At 45.4% G+C, this 25,400-nt stretch overlaps 1 long non-coding RNA gene across 2 annotated transcripts in view; it reads left to right on the forward strand.

Annotated features, from left to right (window-relative positions):
- Positions 1-18,579, forward strand: part of LOC144825279 (uncharacterized) — a 79,599-nt gene extending 61,020 nt beyond the window's left edge. For both annotated transcript variants that reach the window (XR_013609375.1, XR_013609376.1), the window contains 3 exons: positions 1,815-1,866; positions 18,209-18,272; positions 18,541-18,579. This is a non-coding gene — a long non-coding RNA (uncharacterized LOC144825279). The remainder of the gene's footprint in view (positions 1-1,814; positions 1,867-18,208; positions 18,273-18,540) is intronic.
- Positions 18,580-25,400: the final 6,821 nt, after the last annotated feature.

Genomic DNA, 25,400 nt, shown 5'->3' on the forward strand with positions numbered 1-25,400 from the left:
CCCATTCCTATTGAATTTGTTAGAGAACTCATAAAGTAAAACCCCTTTATTTGTCAGACACTTCACTACCTAAAATCACTTTCCATTGTATTTATTGTAGAGTACACAAAGTAAAATCCATTCCTATGTTACTTATAAGAGATTTCACAGTGTAAAATCCCTACAACACTAATTGACACCAGGCAAAACGCATTCCTACAGTACGTAACCCAGTGTCTATGTTATTATTGCTATTACAGTTATGAGCAATGGGGCTGCTTCGGAGTTGGGACAACATAACTGCTACCTAATCAAATGCCGATAAAGTTGAACATTAGCAAAGGAACAGAATCAAAAACCTTTGGCCACCGCACTAGTGGACCCAAACAGAGCATACATTTTAGCACTTGACCCACAGGGTAGTAAGGTATAGCAGTACTATGCTCACTGAAGGAGCTGGCATGTGATACAAACTTAGACCATCACAGAACTTACTATAACACTTTGTCAGGTTCTCAGTGGGCAGACCCACTCAAAGTTGTCGGCATCCCAGAACGGTTGTGTGAACATGCAGTGAGGGAACTACTTACCTGTGATAGTGATCAGAGGACGGATGGGGAAGGGAGACTAAGAAACCCTGGTCTGTAATTAACCGTCAGACTGGACTTAGCATGTTATGTTATGTTATGGGAGTTTGTAGAGCGCACAGCTGCCCCAGCCAAGGGACGTCCCGGCGCTGATCCTGAACAAAACACGACAGAGAACAGAAAGAGACATCAGGAAATTAAGGGAATAAAAAAGTTGATGAGATGGAGCAGTACTTAAGTCCTCACTAGTAGGAGTTTAGGCATTTGCTGCACTGGATGTAATCAAGAGGGAAGACACAGTTGAGTATGGAATATATTTTAGTAGAATATAGCAGTAGTACAGCCAAGACTGCGGCTTACCTGAAGGATGTTGCAGTGATGAACCCTTCACAGATCAGGATACCAGGAGACGGTCCCTGGATGCCATTGCAAACCGGACTAAACATGAGCAGAGGAATCAAACATGAAGGAGAGGGTACTTAAAAGTATCACATACAACAGTAGAGAAGCGGGAATGAACTAGGAATTCAAGGGAACTGAGAAGGATGAAAACAACAAACACGGGTCAAGCAATAGCGAATGTGAACTAGAATTATACGGAGAGCCACAACAACTAATGACACGTTTCCAGACATTGGCCCTCATTACGATGGCGGGCTGTCGATTTCCAACATGCAATCAGTGGTGGTCCGCCTGCCATCTAGGACATCAGTCCAACAACCACATTACAATGCAGCCGGTAGGACCGCAGAGGTCAGGGGTAGGACCGCGCCTCCAACAGAATAACAGATCCCATCAGGATGATAGTTGGATTCCTCATACCCACAATGGAGGTGGTGCCTAAGCAGTCACCGCCATAGGGCTTAGTATATCCCTTTTCGACTGTATGTTCATGGTGGTCTCACCGCCATGAACAGGCAGATGGAAAGGGACTTTGGAGCCCCCAAGCAGGGCCCCCTCCCCCATGGGGACACTATCGGTTACTAGTATGACAGTGGGGATAACATGCGACTGACCGAAAGCTGTGGAGGGTCCTTCAAGCTGTGGAGGGTCACCAAATTTCTTTAGAGAGACTCTTTTATGTGACATTGTGTTTTCCCACTCCTCTTCATGTTTGGGGAAATTCAAGTAGAAACTAACCTTATCTCCAGCTTAGAGGGTATAGGTACGAAGCTTGAACTAGTTGTCTTTCTAACATGAAGTGTCTGTGAACATACATACAAATACTCATCTTGTGTCATGTTTTAGTTTCAGGATTAACAACAGAATGCAGAGATGGTTACACAGAGATACAACTAAGGTATACTATTTCACTGTTATCATTAGAAGCAAGACTTTATTTAAGGCCGCTTACTAGGAAATCTCCTGTAGCTTTTGGATAACTACTTTGAACTGCAGACATCAGAGCCCAGAAGAAGTGATGAGTCAGATTGGCGATGTCTCTCTTTTCTTTCTGCGCCCAATTCCCTGCTCTATTTTGATTCCTAAACTCATATTCTCTTGAATGTGATCCTTAGTGAAGGAAGTGCGAGCTGGAAGAGTGCATCTCTCTCAACAGTTTCAGAATACGATGTCGGTGCTTTCTAAAAGTATTTCTCTCTAGGGCACATATCTTCACTAAATACTTTCACACCCACTTCTCCTCAGTCCTGGAGTAGACAAGGCATTTATTTCTATTGTAGATAGGATCATTTACAATGTATACTTTGAAGGGTGATTTTCCTTGAATGGATGTATTGCTAACACAGCATGTGGGACTAAGGGGATTTACACAGTAGCTACAGATGAGTAAACTCTACTCAATGGATTTAATATTTTATTTCTGAAGTATTAAAAACTCAAGTCGTTTCTCCGTAAATAACCTCATAATCTTTCTGACCATGGTTTAATTTTTCTAGAGCTACAGCTGAAAACTTATCCTTTTATCTCAAGGTGTTTTAATCTGTATGTTGTTATTTTCAGTATTTCCTTTTCACTGATGCATTTTCTTATAAAGTAGAGAACATTTTGATTGAAAATACTGGATTTATAATATTTATGGAAGAGAGAAGGCCAGAGTTGGGTGAATTTGTTGGGATGTCTGTTAAAATGTTTCAGATGAAGGTTATTATGCTGTTTGAGTATGAGGAGTGGTGTGGTAGGATATGATCACAGCAATAACAAATGGAGCAAGCTAGGAATAGACTGAAGAAGGTATTGGACAGATGGAATTTGTTTTGTGGAGGTTTTGCAAGTGTTTCAGGGGTTTTATACCAATGTGTGTCAGAAGGATTTTGCTGCCCAAGAGAAAACTACAGATGCATGTTTGAAGTCATTAGGTTTGCTTGTGTTGAACATAACAGTACTTCACAGGAAGAAATTAGAACTACAAATTTAATGGGAAAGCAGCAGGTCCAAATGGGATACTTGTTCTTCAACCAATGTTTCACTGGACATATAGTGCTTTGTTTTTTCATAGCAGTGTTCATTAAACCTGGCAAAACTCTTAACTTTTACTACGTAGACCCATCACACTCTTTAATAGTAATAGTAAAATGTATGGAAAAATGTCAGCTGACAGATTGAGTAAGGTGGTCAAGGCCCTTATTAATGTAGATCAGCAAGCATTGAAAGGCACTCCTTTGGCTATATTAGTAGAGATGTTGAGAAGTTATTTGACTGCAACGACTGTTGTTATTAGCGATCTGTTATGTTTCAATGTAGGCTTCCTAAGCATTTCAATAATGGTGTTTTGGCATTCTAGTGTACTGATGGATAGATATATCTGTAAAGCTATTATTATAGGTATAGAAACTTGGTAGGGCTGTGCCTCAGCTCCTCTTTTATTCTTGCTGGCTATTCAGTCTTTAGCTTAGAGGATTAGAATTTATAGTACTCTTGCTTCTTTTCATCTCACCGCAATTTTATTAAAATTGAAGCTTTATGTCTTATACTAGAGGGATGCTAAGGCTATTTTACAAGCATCTGTACATATTTGTAAGGAGTTTGGATCAGTCTTGGGGTATAAAGTAAGTGTGTTAATGCAGTGTGCAAGCCTGAACCCAAGTGAGTTGAACATATCAAGGTTGAGATATCTTGGGGTTTAACTTTAAATGTGTTGGGGCAGATGAGTGCTGCTAATTATGCTGTTAGTTATGGTTAAAAGTACATTTTAAAAAATTAGATAGAGTTATTATGAATCACATTAAATGTAATACAAATTATCTTGCTACAAAAATTAACTTGTATATACAATAACCTACTGCTCACAAAGCGTATGAGTTTCTGTGAAAACTTTAAAAAATGCGTATAGATTTATTATAGAAAGGAAAAAAGGCATTGATATTTAGGTCAAGCCTAAAACCTCCTCCAGGGAATTTGCATTTGGCAAGCCCAATGTAATGACATATGAATGCTTTATTCTTCAATAAGCCTGTTTGATGTTTAATACTGGCAGTAAACACATGTTTCCGTGGTTAGTAACAGAAAGATAATCATGCTCCCTTTGGATTATATTTTTCTACTTGCCTATTTGGAATAACCCTATGATTCATGTTGATGTTAACAGTAGAGTTAGTAATAGTAGAGAATGTTGTGTTTTTGACAACAGGTCAGATACACAATAGAGAGCATACATGAGCTTGACAGATTTAAATGGACAATTGGCTCTGGATCTTTCTGAATGAGGAAGTCGTGGCACTGTTAAAACTGTATTGAATTATTTTTTAGCTCCCTTTTGGAAGAATGTAGTCAGTATGCAATTTTGAATAATATTTAGAGAAACAGCATGTCTATGTTCGTTTCCTTATTTTCATGGGAACAATAGGACTACGCACCATGGAACTGTTCTTGAAATGTAGACTGGAGTGGGCTAATGAGCTGGGAGTGGAAATTAATAAGGAGGAATCAGAAAATGCTCTGTTCACAATAAAAAAGGCTCAAATAGATATGTCGATGAGATGAGGCAACCTATTATGTTACAGTTTACATGGGGTATCTTTGAAAATAAAGAAACTAAGACCAATATACTTGAGTAATTGTTGGAAGGGTATAATAGGTAAGACAGAGTACACATGCATATGCTGGTGGAATGTCAGGAGACTAGCTTTCTAGACGGTGGTAACAGAAAAAATAGCTTGATGGCAGGAACAGATGAAACAATATATATATATATTATTTTAATGATCTGACTGACATGCCTTGTATTAACGTGTATTTAAAGCTATGGGTGCATGGCTATCAAAGTCAGGGTTGCCAAAAACGTTTTTTTGAAAGTAGGACGTGGGAGCAGCAAGTATAGACGAATGGACATCAGAGTTAGCACAATTAGCAACCCTGAAACGAGCTACTTATTTTACAGAAACAGGAAGACCTTTCTTCAGGCATTTTTGAAATTCTATGGTTGATTGTAATAGGATTCAGGATGTGTGTTGCCTCTTTATATAATTTCACATTTTCTATACATTAGTAGGATAGAATTATTGTATTACTTCTATATCAATCTTATTTTCTATAAAGGCGTTCCATTTATAACTAGTATTTAATGTTGTTTATAAATTGTAAAAACATAATCAATAAATAAATAAAACAAATACATCGTACCATGGACCAGGACATGCGCCCACTTCGGTACTACTTTAGGGGCTTGACCATGCATTCTTTAAAATATCTAGCCCAAATCGGTAAGATTTGACGGGCCATCAAAATGTATATATATGATTATTTATACATATATGTCAAAAATGGTTCCATTTTTGTGACAACTTGTAATTCAAATCCCCGTTCAAGCCTCTGCTTTCATGGGGATCAGAATGTATCATTGAACTCCTACTCAGGGCCTGAGTGCCAGAATTCAGCTACGTTTTCTGCATTGGTAATTTTAAGTAGCTTTTATGTAGATACTGCCATCCTGCTGATCGAAACCTTGCACTTATCTGCTATTTGGAGAAGTTAACAAGATGCATCAAACTTTTCAAAGATTGCCCAATCAGGTTACCACCATTTTGTTTCGCAGACTTATCCACGTTCTCAGTGGGTCTGGTGGCTTAATGGATTAATGCATCTACTGTAGGGGCTTGTGTCGGCCTCATGGTCAAAGGTTCAAGTTCTGGAGGGTCAACTCAGCCTTTCATTCTCCTAAGGTTGATACGATGAGTACCATTGAGTTGGGTAAAAATAAACATCTGTTATTCAGCGCCAAGATACCCTTCTGGGTGAACGTGTGCTTTACAAATACATATTATGTTATTATTAATTCATTGTGCAGCTCAGCCTTAATAATTTTACAGACCAAAACAAGGAGCCTTGATAAATTGGTCTTTTATGAAAAACACATCAGCTACGATAATGATTTGGGAGATTATGCGCTGAAGACGAATGGCTGTGATTATGTTGATTAAGTTAAATCATTGAATCTGGATATCAAGAACTGAAGAATAAAGAAATCTAAAACCACAAGAACCCTTAGCGGTGGGCAGAAACATTTTACCATAACCAGAGAGGAGAGGCATTTTGAGAGAACCATCCACATGCAGACCCGCATCGTGCAGATCAAAATGTGGGCCGTGCTGGCCCCCCTTCCTCTCTAGGACATAATTGTTCTGATTTGTGCTATGGACTGCTGGATAGAAATTGGTACACATGCAGAACAATAGACCCCCTCAGCACTCTCTCTCACCTTTCTATGCTCAGAGGCATTACTTTGCTCTCTATGTTCTCTGTGCTGTGGCAGTACCACCCAGTGTTACGCTTTAGTAGGAGTTTGTGGTGTAGAGAACCTTGAGAGTACAGAAATGAGAGCAGAGACGGCTGCCTCGGAATGAGGGTGGTGATGTGGGGGGAAGATAAGAAAAAAATAACAAAAATAAAGTTACCTTCACCGCCGCACCTCCGCAAGTTTATCCTCTGTCCTCTTTATAAGCTGGACTGGAAAGCACTGGAAGCACCCAAGCTCCCGTAGTTTCCCAGCCAATACTGATGCTGCATGAGCAGTGTCGTGATTGGTCTGGGCGGCCTGTTTGGCCGCTCAGGCAGTGCCTGGGAGCCTGGGCATGGTCTCTATGGGGGTGTGCAACACAGCCCCACGGTGAACATGCTAAGGGCGCATGATGGTTTGGCCGGCCCCAGAGGGACAGTCAAACTGTCATGCACAGTTAGAGGAGAGCAAGCCACTCCTCACTCTCCTCTGGCATCACAGAGCCAAGCCCCACTTGACCTGGCTCAGTGTCCCACATAGAAAAATAAAATGATAATAACGTCTTGTTATTATTTTCTTTTCTTGCACTGCTGAAATAGCAGTGAGGCGACGCTCCTCCGCCTTAGCGGAGGAGACGCCACTGATGAGAGTAATGACTGGCAACATCAGCAGCTCTTTGAGGCAGTAAGAAACTGGTCCTGCTTCTGCAAAGAGATGCTTATAGGAAGGGGGGTGAGGGAGTGGGGGAGAAGTAGCTGGAGCGGAATATGGAGGATGTACTGACACCACTCTTCACCACAATCCCATGCTCTGAGCTTCCCACACAAAGATTGATTCCAGGCTGGCATGGGTTGATTCCCCACTCACCTACATCAAATGGTTCCCAAACAGGCAAGACTGCCCTGTCCATAGCCTTTACCCTTCGCAGTCCCACACAATCACTTTGCGCACTGTAATGTAGTCAGCAGTCTAGTAGCTGGGTGGGTGGAGTTAGCCGGGGACCAGGGGAAGAGGAGGAGCATAGGCTGGAAGGGGCAGATAGAGTAGGGACAGGGACGGAGAAGGAAGCAGAGAATAAAGCTCCTTAAAACATAATGAAGTGAGTCTGTCTTTCTATGAGTCAGGATATGACAACTGGCGACGAGGGTGGGATGAACAGCCTGCTCTCTCTCTGAACCCTGGAAACAGCGCCCTGTCCCGGGGGCATAGTTCGAGGAACAGTCGCGGTCGCGACGTATGCGCCCCAAAGGAACTGCCGCCCAAAAGAGGCCAGCAGCCAGTGCCCCAGCTCCGTAACTCAGCAATCGTGTGGAGCCATAGGAGAGGAGCGCGGTCGAGCTCCAAATGAAATTTTAAACCCGGCGCCGTTTTGCGCCCAAACGTGAGAGTGAGCTCGGGAGCCGTACGAGACCAACGAAGAAGCTGGGAGCCCACCGCAGACTTCCTGAAGAGCCCTGGAGGCTAAGACCGTCAGGAGCGGTGTGGAGAGCCGTGGAGAAGTCCAAAAGAAAAATTGCCGAACGAGAATACCGAAAGTCAGAGCTCACCCCCGATGCATGGGGAATGGCATGCAAATAATCGGGAGCTGACCCCGAGCCTACCTGAGGGTGTACGAGGACGAGAGGCACGAGATAGACCGAAGGAGACCTGCCGCCTGCCAGGAAAGTTGCCGGTGAGTGCCGCGTGAGCCCCGTGAGTCTGGAAAGTAAATGCAGCCCCAAACCTCGTGGTGAATGGGAATTCAAGGGAGCGGCCATCTTGGAGTCAGGCAACCTGAAAGGACATCCCTGTGTGATTCGAGAGCGGCCATTTTGAAGTCAGGCGCGTCATTGATAAACAAGCCTTGGCACACATGAACTGCTGAAAACAAACAAGCACAAGTTAATGCAAGTGACAAATAATAAACAACCACGAGCAAAAGCAAATGCGATATTACAAACAAGCACAAGTCATTGTAAAACAGTAACAATACACAAGCATAAGCCGAAGCAAGTAGGAAACTACGAATCAGCCCGAGCACTTGATAAGAGGAAATAATAAGTTAACCCAAGTTAAGGAAAAGAGCAAAAAGGACGTGCTGCCACAATGGTGACCCCGAACACCTCCCCACAACGAAACGAGGTCGAACCAATCATCACGGGGGTGTCGCATCTGCGGGCCCCAGAACCTCTAACTCTAACCACTGGAGGGAGCATGGGCCCCAGATGGCAGGAGTGGTTTGAGGATTTTGAAGACTACATTAAAGGGTCGAAGGTGACAGCAGATGAGGAAAAATTGATTGCCCTCCACAATCTAGCGGGCGGAAAATTTGCAAAATAATCAAAGACCTCCCTTCTGCGGAAGTAGGAACCTATGACAAGGTGCGTGAAGCCCTGAACAAGAAATTTCTCCACAAAAGAAATGTTGATTATGCAAGACATGCATTTCATCAGGCTTGTCAAGGTAAAGATGAAGCAATGAGTACATTCATTACCAGAATGCGGCGATTATCGAGGCACTGTGAGTTTGACACTTTTTCAACAGATGCCGCCATCAAGTCACAGATCATCGATGTATGCCACTCTGAAACGCTCCGAAGGCGGCTACTGAGGAAGCATCATGAATTGGATGACATTGAAGAAATCACGCGCGTCTATGACCAGGCGGTAGAACACGCTAGAAACATTGAAACTGGACGGAATGTAAGCCGAGAGCAGGTGTGTTGAGTGCAGGCCAGCAGCGGCAGCCGTCGAAACTCAAGGGAGAAACAATGGAGATCTCGGCCGTCATCCCGTCAACGACACACTGAGCATAAGAGGCGTGACACTGGTCGAAGTGAAAGGAAGCCGTAGAGAACGAAAAGGTGCTATAGATGCAGATACGACTATCCCCACGTCGATGCATGCCCTGCCATGGGTCAGCGCTGCAGAAGATGTGGTCGGACGAATCACTTTGAAGCGATGTGTGGGGAATATCAAAAGGAGAGACGGAGTGGAACAACGAGGCCATCTCGCTCTGATGCGAGAAAACATCACATAAGATCAGTCCAAGACAGACCGAAGTTATCCTCAGGCTCGTCACACTCCAGTCGGGAGTCACGAAGGTCTCTATGGGAGCGGAGATCGCCATCCCGAGACTCTAGATCAACATCCAGAGACTCTGAATACACAGTGGAATATGTGAACATGATTGCAGATCCTGACCAGCTCAAGAAATATCCACGTCTAGATATAAGCGTGGGGAACCACGAAACCAAATTTGTGCTGGACAGTGGAGCTTCGCTAAATTACATTCCGGTCACCGAATATGAGAGAATGAAGCCTCAGCCACCATTGACTCCTGCACACGTCCGTGTATTCACCTGGATGGCCAAGGAGCCACTTCCCTGCTTGGGGAATTTCCCAACGACACTTAGGCACAATACCGTAACTATACCTGCGTTCATACATGTGATCGAAGGCCCGGAAGCAGACTGTCTCCTCAGTTTGCCAACTGCGGAGCGCCTCCGGCTTGTTGAGATTCTTTATAGGGTCAATGATGATCCGGACATTATCAATAAGTTTCCCAAACTATTCCACGGATTGGGGAAAATGAAAGGGTGTCAAATCCGTCTCCACATAAATGAACAGATCAGGCCAGTGGCACAACATCCTCGACGAGTACCGTTTCACCTCCAGCAAGCTGTAGAGGATGAACTTCAGGAACTCTTGTCAGCGGACATCATTGAAAGGACTGATGGTCCGACTCCGTGGGTGTCGCCGGTAGTCATCGTACCGAAGAAAGGTACTCCTGGCAAAGTAAGGCTGTGTGTCGACATGCGACTCCCCCACACAGCCATAGAAAGGGAGCGACACCCTGGGCCACATCTCAGCGACATGATCTCTGCACTAAATGGAGCGAGGGTGTTCTCAAAGCTTGACTTAAACAAGGGCTACCACCAGCTGGAGTTGCATGCCAAGTCTCGTTACATCACAACATTCGCAACTCACCTTGGATTATTCAGGTACAAAAGATTGAGCTTTGGTGTTTCCTCGGCTGCAGAAATCTTTCAGGAGGCAATTCGACAAATCATTCAACACATCCCCAACACCTTAAATTATAGCGATGACATACTCGTGTATGGATCCAACACTCTGGAGCATGACAAGAATCTAGATCGGGTATGTCATGCCCTGCTGGAAGCCAATTTGCAAGTGTGAGTTCCACTAATCCACTCTGAAATTTTTCGGTCACATATTCTCTGGTGCTGGAATGAAACCTGACCCGGAAAAGATTGCTGCTTTGAATGAAACCAAGAGCCCACAAGATGTTGGAGAATTGAGGTCATTCCTGGGCATGGCCAGCTATTGTGCCCGCTACATAATAGACTATGCAACTGTTAGCCATCCGCTTCGGGCTCTCACAAAACGAGGTCAACCATTTACTTGGTCCCCCCAGTGCGAACAGGCTTTCAGGGTCATTAAGCAGGCGGTGGAGTCTGCTGATAATCTCTCATACTTTAGTCCTCGCCGGAAAACGGAGATAACAGTGGATGCCAGCCCGGTGGGGTTGGGGGCGATTCTGGCGCAGTACGAAAATGACTCTGATCAGAGACGCATTGTTGCCTATGCCAGTCGCAGCCTGTCGGATCCTGAAAAAGCATTTTCTCAACCCGAGAAGGAGAGTCTTGCGGTGGTATGGGCGTGTGAACATTTTCATGTCTTTATTTATGGCAAGCACTTTACCATGATCACTGATCATCAGGCGCTGGTCACGATCTATGGTAACCCAAGGTCCAAGATGCCACCAAGGATTGAACGATGGGGTCTGAGATTACAAGAATATACGTTCACAATCATACATAAGCCCGGGAAATCGGTGAACCCAGCAGACTACATGTCGCGACACCCGCAAGCGTCGTCTGAGTCCAAGCCCTCCATTGCAGAGGAGTATGTCCACTTCGTGGTTGATCAAGCACAGCCACCTGCCGTTCCCTTGGAAGCCATTCGAGAAGCCACTGCACAAGACATCATTTTACAGAAGGTGCTACGTCGGCTCCAGACAAACCGGTGGAGACATGAAAGTGAAGAAGATGCCAATGATCCGACTGTCAAGCAGGAGATGCAAGCCTTCCGACATGTCTGTGATGAACTGTCTGCTACCACAGACGGTTTGATACTGCGAGGTCAGCGGATTGTTATCCCCAGTCAGCTACGGCAGGGTGTCGTCAATCTTGCTCATGAAGGCCACAGAGGAGTGGTGTCAACAAAACGAGCTCTCTCGGGAGCGTGTGTGGTTTCCCCTCCTCGATCAGATGGTGGAGTCAACTCTGGAAGACTGCCCCCAGTGTCAGCTGATCAACAGGGGAGACCCTCCGGCTCCATTGCAAATGACCACGCTACCTGGTGGGGTGTGGCAAGAGCTCGCCATGGATTTTTACGGACCTCTGCAATCAGGCAAATATGTCTTGGCCATAATTGACGAATACTCACGGTTCCCCATTGCTCAATTTGTGTCATCAACAAGTGCCTTCAGCACTCTCAGTGTGTTGGATAAAGTGTTTGCAGCCTGGGGTGTTCCCAAAGAACTGAAAACAGATAACGGACCCCCTTTCAATGGACACGAGTTCAGTGCCTTTGCAAAGCATCTGAACTTCAAACACAGGAGAGTCACACCTCCATGGCCACAGACCAATGGCACCATTGAACGATTTATGGCCACCCTTAAAAAGACTTTTCAACAAGCCACCATTGAGAAAAGTGATCTGCAAGGGGCCTTGAACGAGGTCCTCCGGGCATATATTACAACCCCTCATGCGACCACTGGAAAGTGTCCTGCAACGCTGATGCTAGGGCGTCCCATAAGGACTCGCATACCGACCTGGGAAGGAGCCCTGCGAGCGGTGTCGCCTCTTCGCAGCCATCAAGAGGTGATGGAGACAGACAGTCGCAACAAAGACAAAATGAAATCATACGCAGATGCAAGGAGGAGAGCAAGGTCATTGTCTCTACATGAAGGAGATTGCGTCATCGTCAAACAAGACCAGCATTGAAAAACTGATTACCGTTTCCGAGCCGAACCTTTACTGGTCACCCAGCAGAAGGGCACCATGATAACAGCGGAGTCCGATCATCGACGAGTCACCAGGAATATATCACACTTTAAGAAGTGTCCACCGGACATGAGAGAAGCCCTCACCAAGATGACTGGAGTATCAGGTAATGAGGGACATGATCGATCTGACCAAGAGAGCGGGAGTCAGACAAGAGATCCTCTGGTGGACTCTGGGACCGAAACTGGAACCATGTCTCTGTGACCCCGCCGAGATATTCAACGACCAAAAAGACTAATTGAAGAAATCTGAGCCAATCTATTGTTTTGTTCTTTTGTTAAGAAGGGGGGAGATGTAATGTAGTCAGCAGTCTAGTAGCTGGGTGGGTGGAGTTAGCCGGGGACCAGGGGAAGAGGAGGAGCGTAGGCTGGAAGGGGGCAGATAGAGTAGGGACAGGGACGGAGAAGGAAGCAGAGAATAAAGCTCCTTAAAACATAATGAAGTGAGTCTGTCTTTCTATGAGTCAGGATATGACACGCACTGTCCCGACTGCTACCATACTCATCACATTCTGGTATTTCTGGGAGCGTGAAACCTGGTCATCTGCTATCTCCTGATCCAGAATATCTTGTTAGGGTCAGGAAAACATTTTCTAACTCCAAACTGTGTAGCTGAAGCAAAACTTAAAGCATCATCTACTACCCTTTTGACAGGACATTTTCAATTCCACCTAGCTGCCCACACATAATTAAAAATACAGACACCACTAACGTTTCCTTCTCGCATCAGGAAGCAAGATCATTAAACACAGAGGCACTTATTATAGTGGCATTAGATTATGAAATGTCGGCCGGTCCCAGCCTCACCACAACCATGTGACCTTATAGTTACATGAAGATTCCTACCGAGAGCACCGCAATTCCCTGAGCAATTTTACTATTCAAAATCATATTGTTGCACTGAGTGGTGGTCAATCTGCCTGGATGTTGTTATCTCAGATGTCTTGTTAATGGAGATAGGTGAGTAAACATAATTTAGAGAAAGTATATGTATTATTCCTTTATAAATTAATCGAATAGATTTGTAGAATGTAATTATGAATTAATTAGGACCATCTGCATTTAGTGCTTGTTTGGATGAACCCTAAATCCTAACATTAAAACTCTAATATGGCATGTCAATATAATGTGGTTAATCATAATTGTTCAGATGTGTTGCAAATGATCGGAAATGGCATCATGGCTTTGTTGCGATGTACACCCAACTCACCACATCATTTCCTAAGCCTGGCAGGGAAGTTATAGAGTCTTAAAAGTGTGTCATGAGAAAGAGCGAGATGATGATAAACCAGCGGATCTAAATGATGCCAAATAAGGCCAAGATCTGATACCTTGTCTGATGCAGCACGGAGAGAAGTAGCTAAGATGGAACTATTGCATTACTGATAGCCCTGGCATAAATGGTACCCTGCACACATAAATGATAACAGATAAAGAGCACCGTACTTGGTATGTTGTACATTAGATGGAGAGTGTGTGCACGTGAACACAGACCTGATCTTAGTCGCCTTTTGAGGGATAATATTTAAAAAGCGTATCTTTCAATCTATTCAGTTGACACATTAAAACATTTAAATACATTTGATGTCATTTGAGCATTTACACCACTCATGGTAAATCTCAAAGCCGCTTTCACTTGGGAGGGGGTTGAATTAACGAAGGCCTGAGACATCTCTGATAAAAGGGTCGGACAAATGCACAATATATGGATTTGTGATTTTTCTTTGTGGCCAGTCGCACTAGCGGCAATAAATAGTTCAATATTTGTTCGCTGGCTACTGATGTCGAATTCAGCGGCGGCCAGTGCAGGTAAGAGCGGTGAGATGGTGAGTCTGTGGGGGGAATTCGACGGAATAAGGAAAATAAAATAAATAAAACCCATTAACTTGCACTCTCCGCATTACTGATTCCCTTAATGGGATGCATAAAAGGCATGTACTTTAGTCAGAGGGTCTAAAAGATCATTTGAAAGATTATTTTCGAAGTGTCTTTTTATCATGCAATCTGAATGCTATTTGTTTTTTAAAAAATCTACGATAATCTTCGCCAGGTCTGTAATTAACACAAGTTAGGCGGGAAAAATCAACTGCAAAGCACAATGGAGGTAGCCAGAGCAAGTATAGAGGACAACCAGAACTCCACAAGCCCCACGGAGGACCAGCCTGGGACCTCGGGGTCAGGGTCAGGGAAGAGCAAGGACAAGAAGAAGAAGAAGACGAGGTTCAGTCCGCAGGAAAACAGGATCCTGATAACGGAGGTGATAGAACACCATCAACCACTGTTCGTCACCTTCACTGTGTCAGTGGCAACAAAAAATGGAATATGGCAGTCCATCGTGGACAAGGTGAATGCAGTCGGAGTGCTAAGGAGGACAATGGAAGAGGTCAAGAGGCGCTGTAATTATGTGAAGCGCAAAACCAAGCAGACACTCGCCAATAACCAGAAGGCAGCAATGCAGACTGGAGGTGGGAGTCCAGCGCCACAGGAAGAGCTGGATGAGATGGAGGAAATGGTGTCCACAGTCATCAGTGTGGAGACGGTGGCAGGAGTTGGGGGACCGGACACTGCTCAACATGACCTGACAAAACAGCGACAGCGTGAGTAAGGACTGGGGTGACGGGGGCGATGGGTACAATGGCACACATACACAATTAAGTATAGCACAGTGCACACCCACAATGACTCTGGAGCATGTCTCTGACCCCCATGGCACACTGCAACACACATAGAAACAGCAAGTAGGCACTGTCGACTATGTGCCCAGAGGGGGCCCTTCCCATACACACCCAATCTCACAACCAACCCATGCAGATGTGTTAAACCTAGCAAAGTGGTGTGTCTGTGAGCAACACTGACAATGCAAGTGACAGCGCATGACGAATAGCATTGCTGCAGTAAATATATCATGAAATGTTGCATGCCACAACACTGAGGTGGCTGAGTGTGGACCAAATTCGTAAAGGAGCAGGTCACACTCTGACACATCCACGTCCACAAAACCCCTGACGTCAACAACACATCTGCGGACAAACCATGCCCCAGACTCCCAATTCCCACCAAATGTACCCAAGTCTGCAACATCTCAGCACTGTATTATCACAGAAGGCAAAGGCACATCACATGAAAGGGATAAGGGGCAGCAAAATCAGAGCTGCAGGGGCAACTCTCCCAAAATGCAGCACACATACATAACATGCAGAGCACATCAACATTGACAACAATGTAGTACAAACTGCAACACGATCACAACAGACCACAGGACACAACTGGTGCCGTTTGTGTGTAGAAACTGGCCAATCACATTTGGCATAGCAGGGAAATGTAAGTTGATAATGTACAAGTACAAACATACATCCGTGATGTTGTCGAAATGTTCACTGTCCACATCAAATAGGCAGCTCCTCCCAAACAGTCACAATGTACCATGTCATGCAGTCTGTATGTAAACATGTACAATGCGTCAGCATACATGTGAACACAATATTAAACTGCAATTCCCCTTCACAGTGCAGAGGGAAAACCAACACCTCCTGCAGAGCAGACCGAACCTCTCTTCACTGATGACGAAGAGAACCTCCACACCTTCGACTCCCTCCAAGATTTAATTGAAAGCTACGTCAACCCACCTCCAGGAGCAGGGCAGCCCAGCCGCATCGAGGAGATCCCACCCCCTGCACAGATCACACAGCAGGAAGCACCCACCACCACAGCTGCCCCAATGACTCCCACGAACAACACATGGCCTTCCAACGCCATGTGTTGGGGTGCCAGGAGAAGATGGATGAACAGCTGCGGGTGGGGTTCGACCGCATGGCATCCTAACTAGATGCCATACATGGGTGTCTAAGTCCCATCAGGGACCACTCACAGTACCCAACGGAGACCCAAAGTCCACTCCATGCTCTCCAACGATCCATGGCTGACATTGCTGGAGCCCTGCCTCGGAGACAAGAACAACTGTCTAGTCAGAGTGTCTCCAGCGATGTGACCCGGGAGTTGGGACACATGCAGAGGATCATGGAGAACATGGAGCGGACACAAGTGGAAAGAGGGGCTGCCACGGCTGCACATCAGCAAGAGGTGCCTGGGCTCTTCCATGCCCTGCAGACCCTCCTCATGGCATTTCTGCCACAAGGTCTGGCGCGGATGAATGCTACTCCATCCACATCTCTGCCCCCTGAAGTGTCAGTGCCACACAGTGCGGCAGACATTCCACCCCCGGCCCCTGGTGTGTCACTGCCACCCAGTGCTGGAGACAGAACACCACCTCCCAGGTGTGAGGCACTGAAACAGCAGAGGACAAAGATGTGGATGAATCTGCCTTACTGGTGAGAAGGAAGCAGTAGCATTCATCTCCCCCACATGGCCTGTTTCTGCTTGGTTCTACCCTCTGCATCATCACCTTCCACTGTCCCCGATACACTCTGTGACACTCTCCTTGGACCTCAACATGGACTGCCATATTCTGTTTGGTTACCAATGACACAGCAATCAGACTGCGGACTGCACTCTTCCTCTTCCGATGAACTTGTCATTCCCTAAAGGACTCTGGCTGGCCCTCCACGGCCAACAATGTAAAGTGGGGTTTGCATGGCCCAGCACTGCTCTAGCTACAATACTCCACTGAATGTGCATTAAACATTCAAATTCACACAGAAGTGTCATGTCTATGATCATTCAAGTGTGGAAGTAGGGATGAATGTAGGGTCAGTGATTACCCCTTACGTCCATGTTGCTCATGTTGTGGGACTTTAGTCACAGAATGCAACATTACTGATTGCGGTCCGGGTGGCGCCAACACTACAAGAGAGACACACGCATTAGTTACTTCCTTGTCCAGCCCAGGAGGGAACCACGCCCAGAGCCCCATTGTCATTGTTCACACCCCGATGCTGGACTGGCACACGCCAGGCCAGCCCACTCCGCTTCCGCTTACAGGGGGGATGGCGATGCTACATGTCCCAGGCCTTCCCTGTAGTGAACTGCTGATCACAGGTCTAGTTGTCAGCATGCCACAGCCACTCCCTGAGGGCTGGTTTACACCCACACCACACCCATCCAGCATACGCGTCACAGGACATGTGACCCTGCCAATAAAAAGGGCCGGACACACGTGCTGGGTGCAATTTCCACTGTCTATCTGGGTGTATCTGTGTGGTTATTATTTATGCATGAGGGCCTAGGGCCCTACCACATCACATTCCCCACTGCCGGAGTTGACATGATGGCGTCCGCACCACGAGACTCAATCATAAAGGTCCATGATTTGCGTTGCACAGTCCTGGTGGCACCGAATACACTGCGGCCGGCATGGGCCTACCGCCACAGGACGGTGACTTTGGGTGCACTGAGGTAGGGGCACCATAAGTGCTGAGCGGTTGTACAGCCTGCTATGATGCCCCATCCTGGCGGTCCGGACTGGTAAGGATTTGTGTGAGCTCTGCTGGACCACAGTGTAGGCCTGAGCCAGCGGGCAGCGCAGGCTTACCGCCACGTGGCGTTGCCGCGTGGTTCACAGAGTTAGTGGCACCTAAAGATCTGAGCGGGTGTGCAGTCTGCGCTGATGCCATGTGCACCGATATGATCTCTGCCATTGTGAAATCAAGACCCAGAATCACGTGTGTGACCTGGTGGCCTGCGATGCTGGCTGCATGATGTGGAGGCTGCCAAGGTCACGGGCCCCAGGCTTGGAGCTTGCACCGGCACGTGGTAGGCCCTCTTGGAGACATGCCAGTGGGGGAAGGTGAGCAGTGAGCCCTTGGTGCGTAGTGGCGGGCAATCACCGCTGGGCGGCAGGAGGGGCTGGGTTGGAGCAGCCTGAGTGCGCAGGGGCGGGCAAGCAATGATGTGTTTGCAATTATATGAACTCTGCCATACATAAATCTGGACTCTGTTTCAGATAAGGGACCTGGTGGACCGCTGTGGATCCCGGCACATGGTTGGAGACAAACCGGTGGCAGCAGGTGAGCAGTGAGACCTGGGTCAGCAGTGTCGGCACTCTCTTCCCCTCTCCCTGTCTTCCTTTCACTGTCTCTCTCCCTCCCTCTCTTTCTCTCTTTTTCTCTTTCTCTCTCTCTCTCTCTTTCTCTCTCTCTCTCTCTCTTTCTCTCTCTCCCGCACTACCTTTCATTCTCTCTCCCTTTCTTTCTCTCTCTCTTTCTCTCTCTCTCTCTCTCTCTGTCTATTGATGAGCGCATGACACACAATCTTATCTTGAATTTTTTCTTGTAGGCTGGGACTTACAGATTGTCCAGAGAAGACCCGCCATGCCTCTTCCAAATAGTTGTTTTCAGTTTAATTTGAATAAAATGATTTGTTAAGAAATTCAAAGATGAGTGATTGATTCTCCTTTTTCTGACCATGCATGAATGTTAATTGTTGTAATTGTGCGACAGCAGGCAAATTGTTTTGTTCATAATTTTGTAAAGTTGATGTAACCTATTTCTGTCCGGAGTGGTGCTCGGGGTAGGGCCCCGGGGAGGGGTGGAGGTGGTTTCTGGGGGTGGTGGCGGTGGATGTTGTGGCCCTCTTGGGTGTCCGAGCTGCATGATCAGTAGCTCCATGGCATCTGTTGTTCTTCAGGTGAGGTGAGGTTGTCGCCCGACTTTACACCAGGTAAGGACAGGTGTTAAATCCCTGCTGCTAACACGACTTATTGCATGTTTTGGTATCTTATCGCTGATCTGGCTGGTCGTTGAGAATGTTGCGAAGTGGTGTTGTTGCGGCTTTTTGCACGTGAATGCCTACTCTGCTTATCATTAGCGTTAATTGCCGGTGTCATCTGTGGTGATGTTTTTTGTGGCTGCTATCGCTGGAAAACTGGTGATATCGGATGTTTGCACCAGCTTGTGAATAGGGCGATACATTTATTGCCACTTTGGCCATGATAGAGTGCCACTACGTGAGCAATAAGTCCTTGAGAATATGCCCCAAAGCTTTTACTTACATTTTGGCCACGAACATAAAATTCCCCAAAGTCATAAATAAGTTCCAAATGTCTTGCAAATGTAACATGCTCCTTTGTTAGAATAGCTTGACCAGGGCGCATGTCTCGCTTGTCTTAATGAGAGAGTATGCCATTCAGCTGGTCAATGATGTCTGTGAAATGTAGTAACTCCCTACAAGCAAAAGGAGATATTCTAAGTATCTGGATGTTCTGAGAACTAAGTTAACTGCAATTGTGAAGTGATATCCCTCAACTTAATCTCTGTGTAACCAACTGTTCGTTGAGCTAATATACCTCGTTATGCTTTGATAACTACCTCATGCATCGTCATGTGTACAATATGCGTTATAGTTTCTACTTGACTTCTGTGAAAGTGGAAAGATAACCAATACCATTAGTATTCTGTTGTTCTCTAATCTTAGAAATATATTGTGTTTACTAAAATTATAATACCTTGAACATGACATTTTTCAACACATATGCAATGATCTACTTTAAGAGCTTTCACAGGTTCTTCACAGAGTACCTTAGCATCATAACACAGATCAGACAAAAACAGTTCAAACTTTGCTTCATCAACAACACAACTTCAGAATATTTCTCTGTAATCTCTTAGTAAGTATAGTCTCATTCTTACCTAACTGGGGATCCCTAATACAGGCAAAACAGGTCATGGGTTGCTTGTTTTCCTGTTGAGGGATAACGAGGAATGGTACTGCGGACTGGACAGTTTCTATTAGAGCAGGGTCAATGCTGATTTGCATCAGGCTGGATCCAAACTGATTTGACTTGGTGTGCATAATAATAATGGACTGGGATACTGCCCCAAGCAATTAACCGTGGTTGAGATTATTTCAAGCATTCTATCCATCACTCTTTCATATACTTCAGTGTGACGCCCTGTGTGTAATGGGTATGTCAGACAAGGGTGCTATGCACACTGTGCCACTGGATCCAAGCTATACCCAACTGATGAGCCCATACGAGGGTGAAACTGGTCATGGGTTGCTTGTGTTCTGGTTCAGAGTCGACCTGGCCCGGCAGTTTGGACTGGACTGTTCCTTTGGACCAGGGCAAAGTCTAGGCTGGGTTCAAATTGAGGTGACACATTGTGCAAAAAAACAATAGCCTGGGATGAGGCCCAGAGTAATGACTAGTGGCTGAGATTAATTCAAGCATTCCATCCAACACTCTTTTGTATACTTCAGTTCTACAATCCAAGATGGACACCTCTCCCAAAACATGTGACAGTTCTTGGCCTTCTGTGAATTGTAGCTCACAGCCACCATGCTGCCATGCATCTCATCCAAGTAAATGTGCAGTTTGAGGTTAGATAGCACCAAAACGCCATGGTGATGCCAACCTTTCTTATACTGAAAGGCATATAGCATGTGGATGTGGATCTCCGGCTCCACTTGAATGTGCCACAGAAAGCAGGAAGCAGAAATTCTAGCCCTGCTTAATGACAGAATTCTACAAACGGCACCTTACAAACCCTGAAAGGAATAATGAGCTGGACACAGAGTCTATTGTGACCATGAACAGAATAATAAAAGAGCAAACCAGTGCCACCCTTGATCTGGCACCATATGTGAGGGACTTCAGTGGGCACTGTAAGAAAAATCTAGCAAAGATCAGTAGCATCCACCAGCTCTTGATGGTCCCGAGGCCACAGCATCACACTGTCTTGTAGACACCAAGCCAGGCACCAACCACAAGAAAAGAAGTCTGCCAGTACCTGTACCATTATATTAGAAGCAACAAGAATCAGAGTTACCGGAGACCTCTTTTCAAGGTCACATATGAAGAATGGCAGCAAAACAATGTTACTCCAAACAAAAAGAGAGTGAGGGAGAAAGAAACTCTTAGTCCCCCAGGGGAATATATCCAACAGCAACGGAAGAGTGACTGTTTAAAAACACACTGGAAGAAGCACTCATATGTTGTTTAAAGGACCCTCACTCACCAACCTGGTTGGTGACATGCTTCATCATTGGGTCCCCACCGGATCAGCCGAATGCCGTTCCGGTGTGCTACGACGCCTGCAGTTGCAGCGGAGCAGGTTTGTGATGTTGTGCAAGTGGATTAGTGTGAGTTAAAAAGTAACCAAATGCTACCTGAAAAAAACGTTATTTTAGGTGATTTGGGTACTAATAAAAACAAGTGACGGATCAATACCAACTGAACAATGAAGCTGGGAGATCCGATGAAATATAAAAATTGGTCGACATGAACATGTTTCTGCTTGTATTAGCAAGTTTCGCTAAGCATTCATCAGGACCTTTGTGAAAAAAGAGACCATGGCGGTATACGCGCGCTAAGGCGTACCCTACCTATGGTCATATGTAAAAAACTCACGGTTTTACCATGTAGGTAGTTCTTAGACCGGTGGTAACCTGTAGAAGAAAACATGAAAACAGATTGCTCAACGTAATTCTATCATGTCATCAACTATCACACAAAGGCGGGTTACAGATGTATCAACAATGAGTGTTTCTTTCAAATAAGAAGTAAGGGAAAGGGGAAAGGGGAAGTGAAAGTACGTTCCACTTATGGCCACTATACTATTTAAAACCCTTGCTCATTTCAAAAGAGAAGTGGGTCACACACCTTTGCTTATTAGGTAGTTGCCACTAACTCCCTTCCCTTAGGTAGGGGAAAAGAAAGGAGGGAGAAATCCCTCAAGCAGATTACTGCCTTGTGTTCTCAATATCGGCATAGATATTTAAACTCGGGGCTCATTAGAGAAACACAAAACACAAACCAGGTGCCACACATATTTAATGCAAATGGTTACCCTGTGTTTTAAGTAGAGCGTGTTCTATGGAAAACGGCGGTTATGGAGAAAAAAGCCTTACTTGAATCAGAAGCACAGATTACTTCGTGGAGCAGAGACCGGGGGCCCGTCTGGAAGCTCTATAGAACGAATAAACAAGAAGTTTTACGTCTACAGGATCTCGAGGGATAGGAGCCCCTTCTCCCCCGCAATAGACGTGCAGGACTTACTTCCAAAGTTACGGGATCCCACCAGGTACCTAGCAGTGCTCGTCTTGCTCCGAATATTGGCGTTCCACCGGAGCAACCCGGAAGAAAAAGGAAAAAAGTTCCGTGTCACGTGTGACGACGTTGGTAGGAACGTCACTACGTGGTGCACGGTCATCGTTTCAGAAGCTAGAATGTTAACCTCCTCCTTCGTAATATTCCCATTGTTAAGGCTAATAAAGCGTTTTTATGAAAAAATTGTTTATTAGGTAAACCTCACAGGCCCGAACCCGGAAGGAATGGGCAGAAGTTCCATGTCACGCGTGGTGACGTTATGTTAAGCCAATAAAGCATTTTGTGAAAAACTCTGTTAAATAGCCTTCACGAGCGCAGACAATAAAGGTTACTGAAGTTGGTTGTTTGAGGCATTTTACAGCCCCGAAATCACTCGGAAATAAAGCGAATTCCGGTTGTCATAAATTTTACTAAGAAGGAAAACAATCCAACAAACCAGTCAGAAAAAGACAGACCCCAGCTTGCGTAATGAGGATTCATTTGAGCACAGTTCCCCAAGGTATGTTATCATTAAGTCTCTGGCGGTGAGTGGACAGACGGTAGATCCATCTTTGTTCCCTTTCAAATAGGGTTTGTTGTAAATTGGGACCAGGTTTTTGCTGCTCGATTACAGTCCAGGATAGATCATTGGTAGTGTGGCACCCGGCTAGGAAATGTTCTGTCATTTTTGTACATACTTTTCGGCATCTAATGTTGCTCCGGTGTTCACACACCCATTGCTTTATTTTCCTTGAAGTCATTCCTACGTAGCGTAAGCCACACGGGCAAGTGATCAAATAAACAACATTCGAGGAATTGCAATTCGTGTGAGACCGTTGATACCAGATGGATCCCGACTCAAGGTTAAGTTGTTTTGTTGATTTCGGGAGGTGGCAGACACTGCATGACCCGCATGGGTAATGACCCGTAACCGGGGGAAGGCCCCATACCTCAGTGATGGTTTTGTCCTGGACTGGGGCTTGTGTCTTAGGGCGGGTATGCACAAGGGAATCCTTGATACTCCTTGCTCTTTTGTAGGAGAACAATGGTTTCTCCCATTGATGGTCATTGGCCTCCAGAATTTTCCAATATTTACGAATGGTTTTTGCGACCATGTGGGATGCACTGTTGTAAGTGGTTACGCAGGTCAGCGGTACTTCTCCCTCATTTTTAACTTTATCTTTCAATAGGGCTTCCCTATTCTGGTTCCGGGCGTGTTTGCAACTTTTTGTCAACATTCTCTCGGGGTATCCCCGTTCTTTTAGTTTTTTAGTCAGGTCACCTGCTTGGTCTTTGAATGTATTTACATCAGAACAGTTCCTTCGCAACCTCAAATATTGCCCATAGGGGAGGTTCTCACGAAGGGGGCGAGGGTGGTAACTCGTGAAATGCAACAAGTTATTCCTTGCTGTGGGTTTGTGATGCGTCCTTGTCTGTAGGGTATTCCCCACTCTCGATATCACAACATCCAGGAACACCATCTCATCTCTGTGATGTGTATGCGTAAACTTCAAGTTGGGATCGCAATTATTTATCCAGGTAAAAAACTCAATCAGCTTTTGCTCCGCCCCTTGCCAGATAATGATGATGTCGTCAATATAACGCCTCCAAAAGTTCAGATAGAACAGGTAGGGGTTATCTTCTGCTAGGATGAACATCTTCTCAAAATTGAATACGTATAGTCCTGCGACACTCGGGGCAAAAGTGCTGCCCATCGATGTTCCTCTTGAAGGTAGAGGTCGCCTTTGTATTAAAAAAAATGTTGCTTCAGAGCCAGAGAAGCACATGAGATCACAAATTCCCTCGGAGTTACGTACTCCCAATCAGCTTCTTCCAGTGTGGTCTCCAAGACCCTGATGGTATCGTCTTGGGGAATGCACGTATATAGGCTTTCTATATCTAGTGAAACTAGATAGATGGGGTCCTCATCCAGTTCCATGTCCTGTAGGAGAGCCAAAAGGCTATTTGTATCCTTAAGGTAAGTACTTGTTGCCTGTACAAGGGGTTTAAGAAATAACTCGCAAAACAATGTTGCCACCTACTTAGTGCATTCCAATTGCCATGCCATTCAGTTCACACACTGCTGATTCTCCTTGCATTACAAAATACACTTCTCATAGTCAGTGCTGAACCACTATATTGAGATATGCCAGGCAATGTGGCACTGTAGTGTTTACTAGTGGGTTGTCACATGGGGAGAATTTAGGACTGGATGGGCCTCCATGATATATCTACTAAAGGGCCAACATCTCCATTCTAGCCACAGCCCCTGCCAGTGCACCCAGAAAACAGGGCACTTTTAATTATTTATTTATTGTTTATAAACTTCTAGAGCGTGCAGCTGCCCAAAAAAGCAAGAGAGAGCACAAATGTGCACGCGCCAGTGCACTGAAAGTTTCATCTGTGGTGATCCAAGCATGAAGCCTGTTGTAGGAGACCCATTTGACCTACCTCTCAGAAGGATACCACTGAAAATAAGAAAATACCAGTTCCAGAGTCCGATAATTAGTCATCTGGACTATGGAAATGTGTTAATGGCCTCCATGAATGAAGGACTGTTTTCTAAATTGCAGATGGTCAAAAATACTGCAGATCGCTTAGTACGCCATCTTCCATCCTTATCATCTTCAGCACCCATTTTAAGAAGCGTTCATTGACTGACAATAAAAACGTGTGTATGATTGAAACGTCTCTGTTTGGCCCAAAAATCCCTATATGGTAATGAACCTCAGTATCTACAGAAAAAACATGACCTTTATGACCCCATTAGGAGTCACAGTTCCTGTGGTAAACACCAGCTACATCCCAATCGTATTCGCACTGCCACGAATGGGGGAAGATCATTCTCATACTTGGCCCCCCACTACTGGAATCAGCTTCCATCACATCTAAGTGCTAACACTGATTACAGACGGTTCAAAAAAGCTTTGAAAACATGGATGTTTTAATCTGTTTTGGTTTATTCTCAATATCCTTACCTTAGCTCCTGTCTGAAGATTCACTATAGCGCCTAGAGACCCTTTCAGGGTGCTTTGCAGCGCTCAATAAATGTCAAATAATAATAATAAACAGAAATACTCCAGAGGATGAAAGAAGTGAAAGCCGCTGA

This window comes from Lissotriton helveticus, chromosome 3_1, assembly GCF_964261635.1.
Source record: "Lissotriton helveticus chromosome 3_1, aLisHel1.1, whole genome shotgun sequence".
Classification (NCBI taxonomy): domain Eukaryota; kingdom Metazoa; phylum Chordata; class Amphibia; order Caudata; family Salamandridae; genus Lissotriton; species Lissotriton helveticus.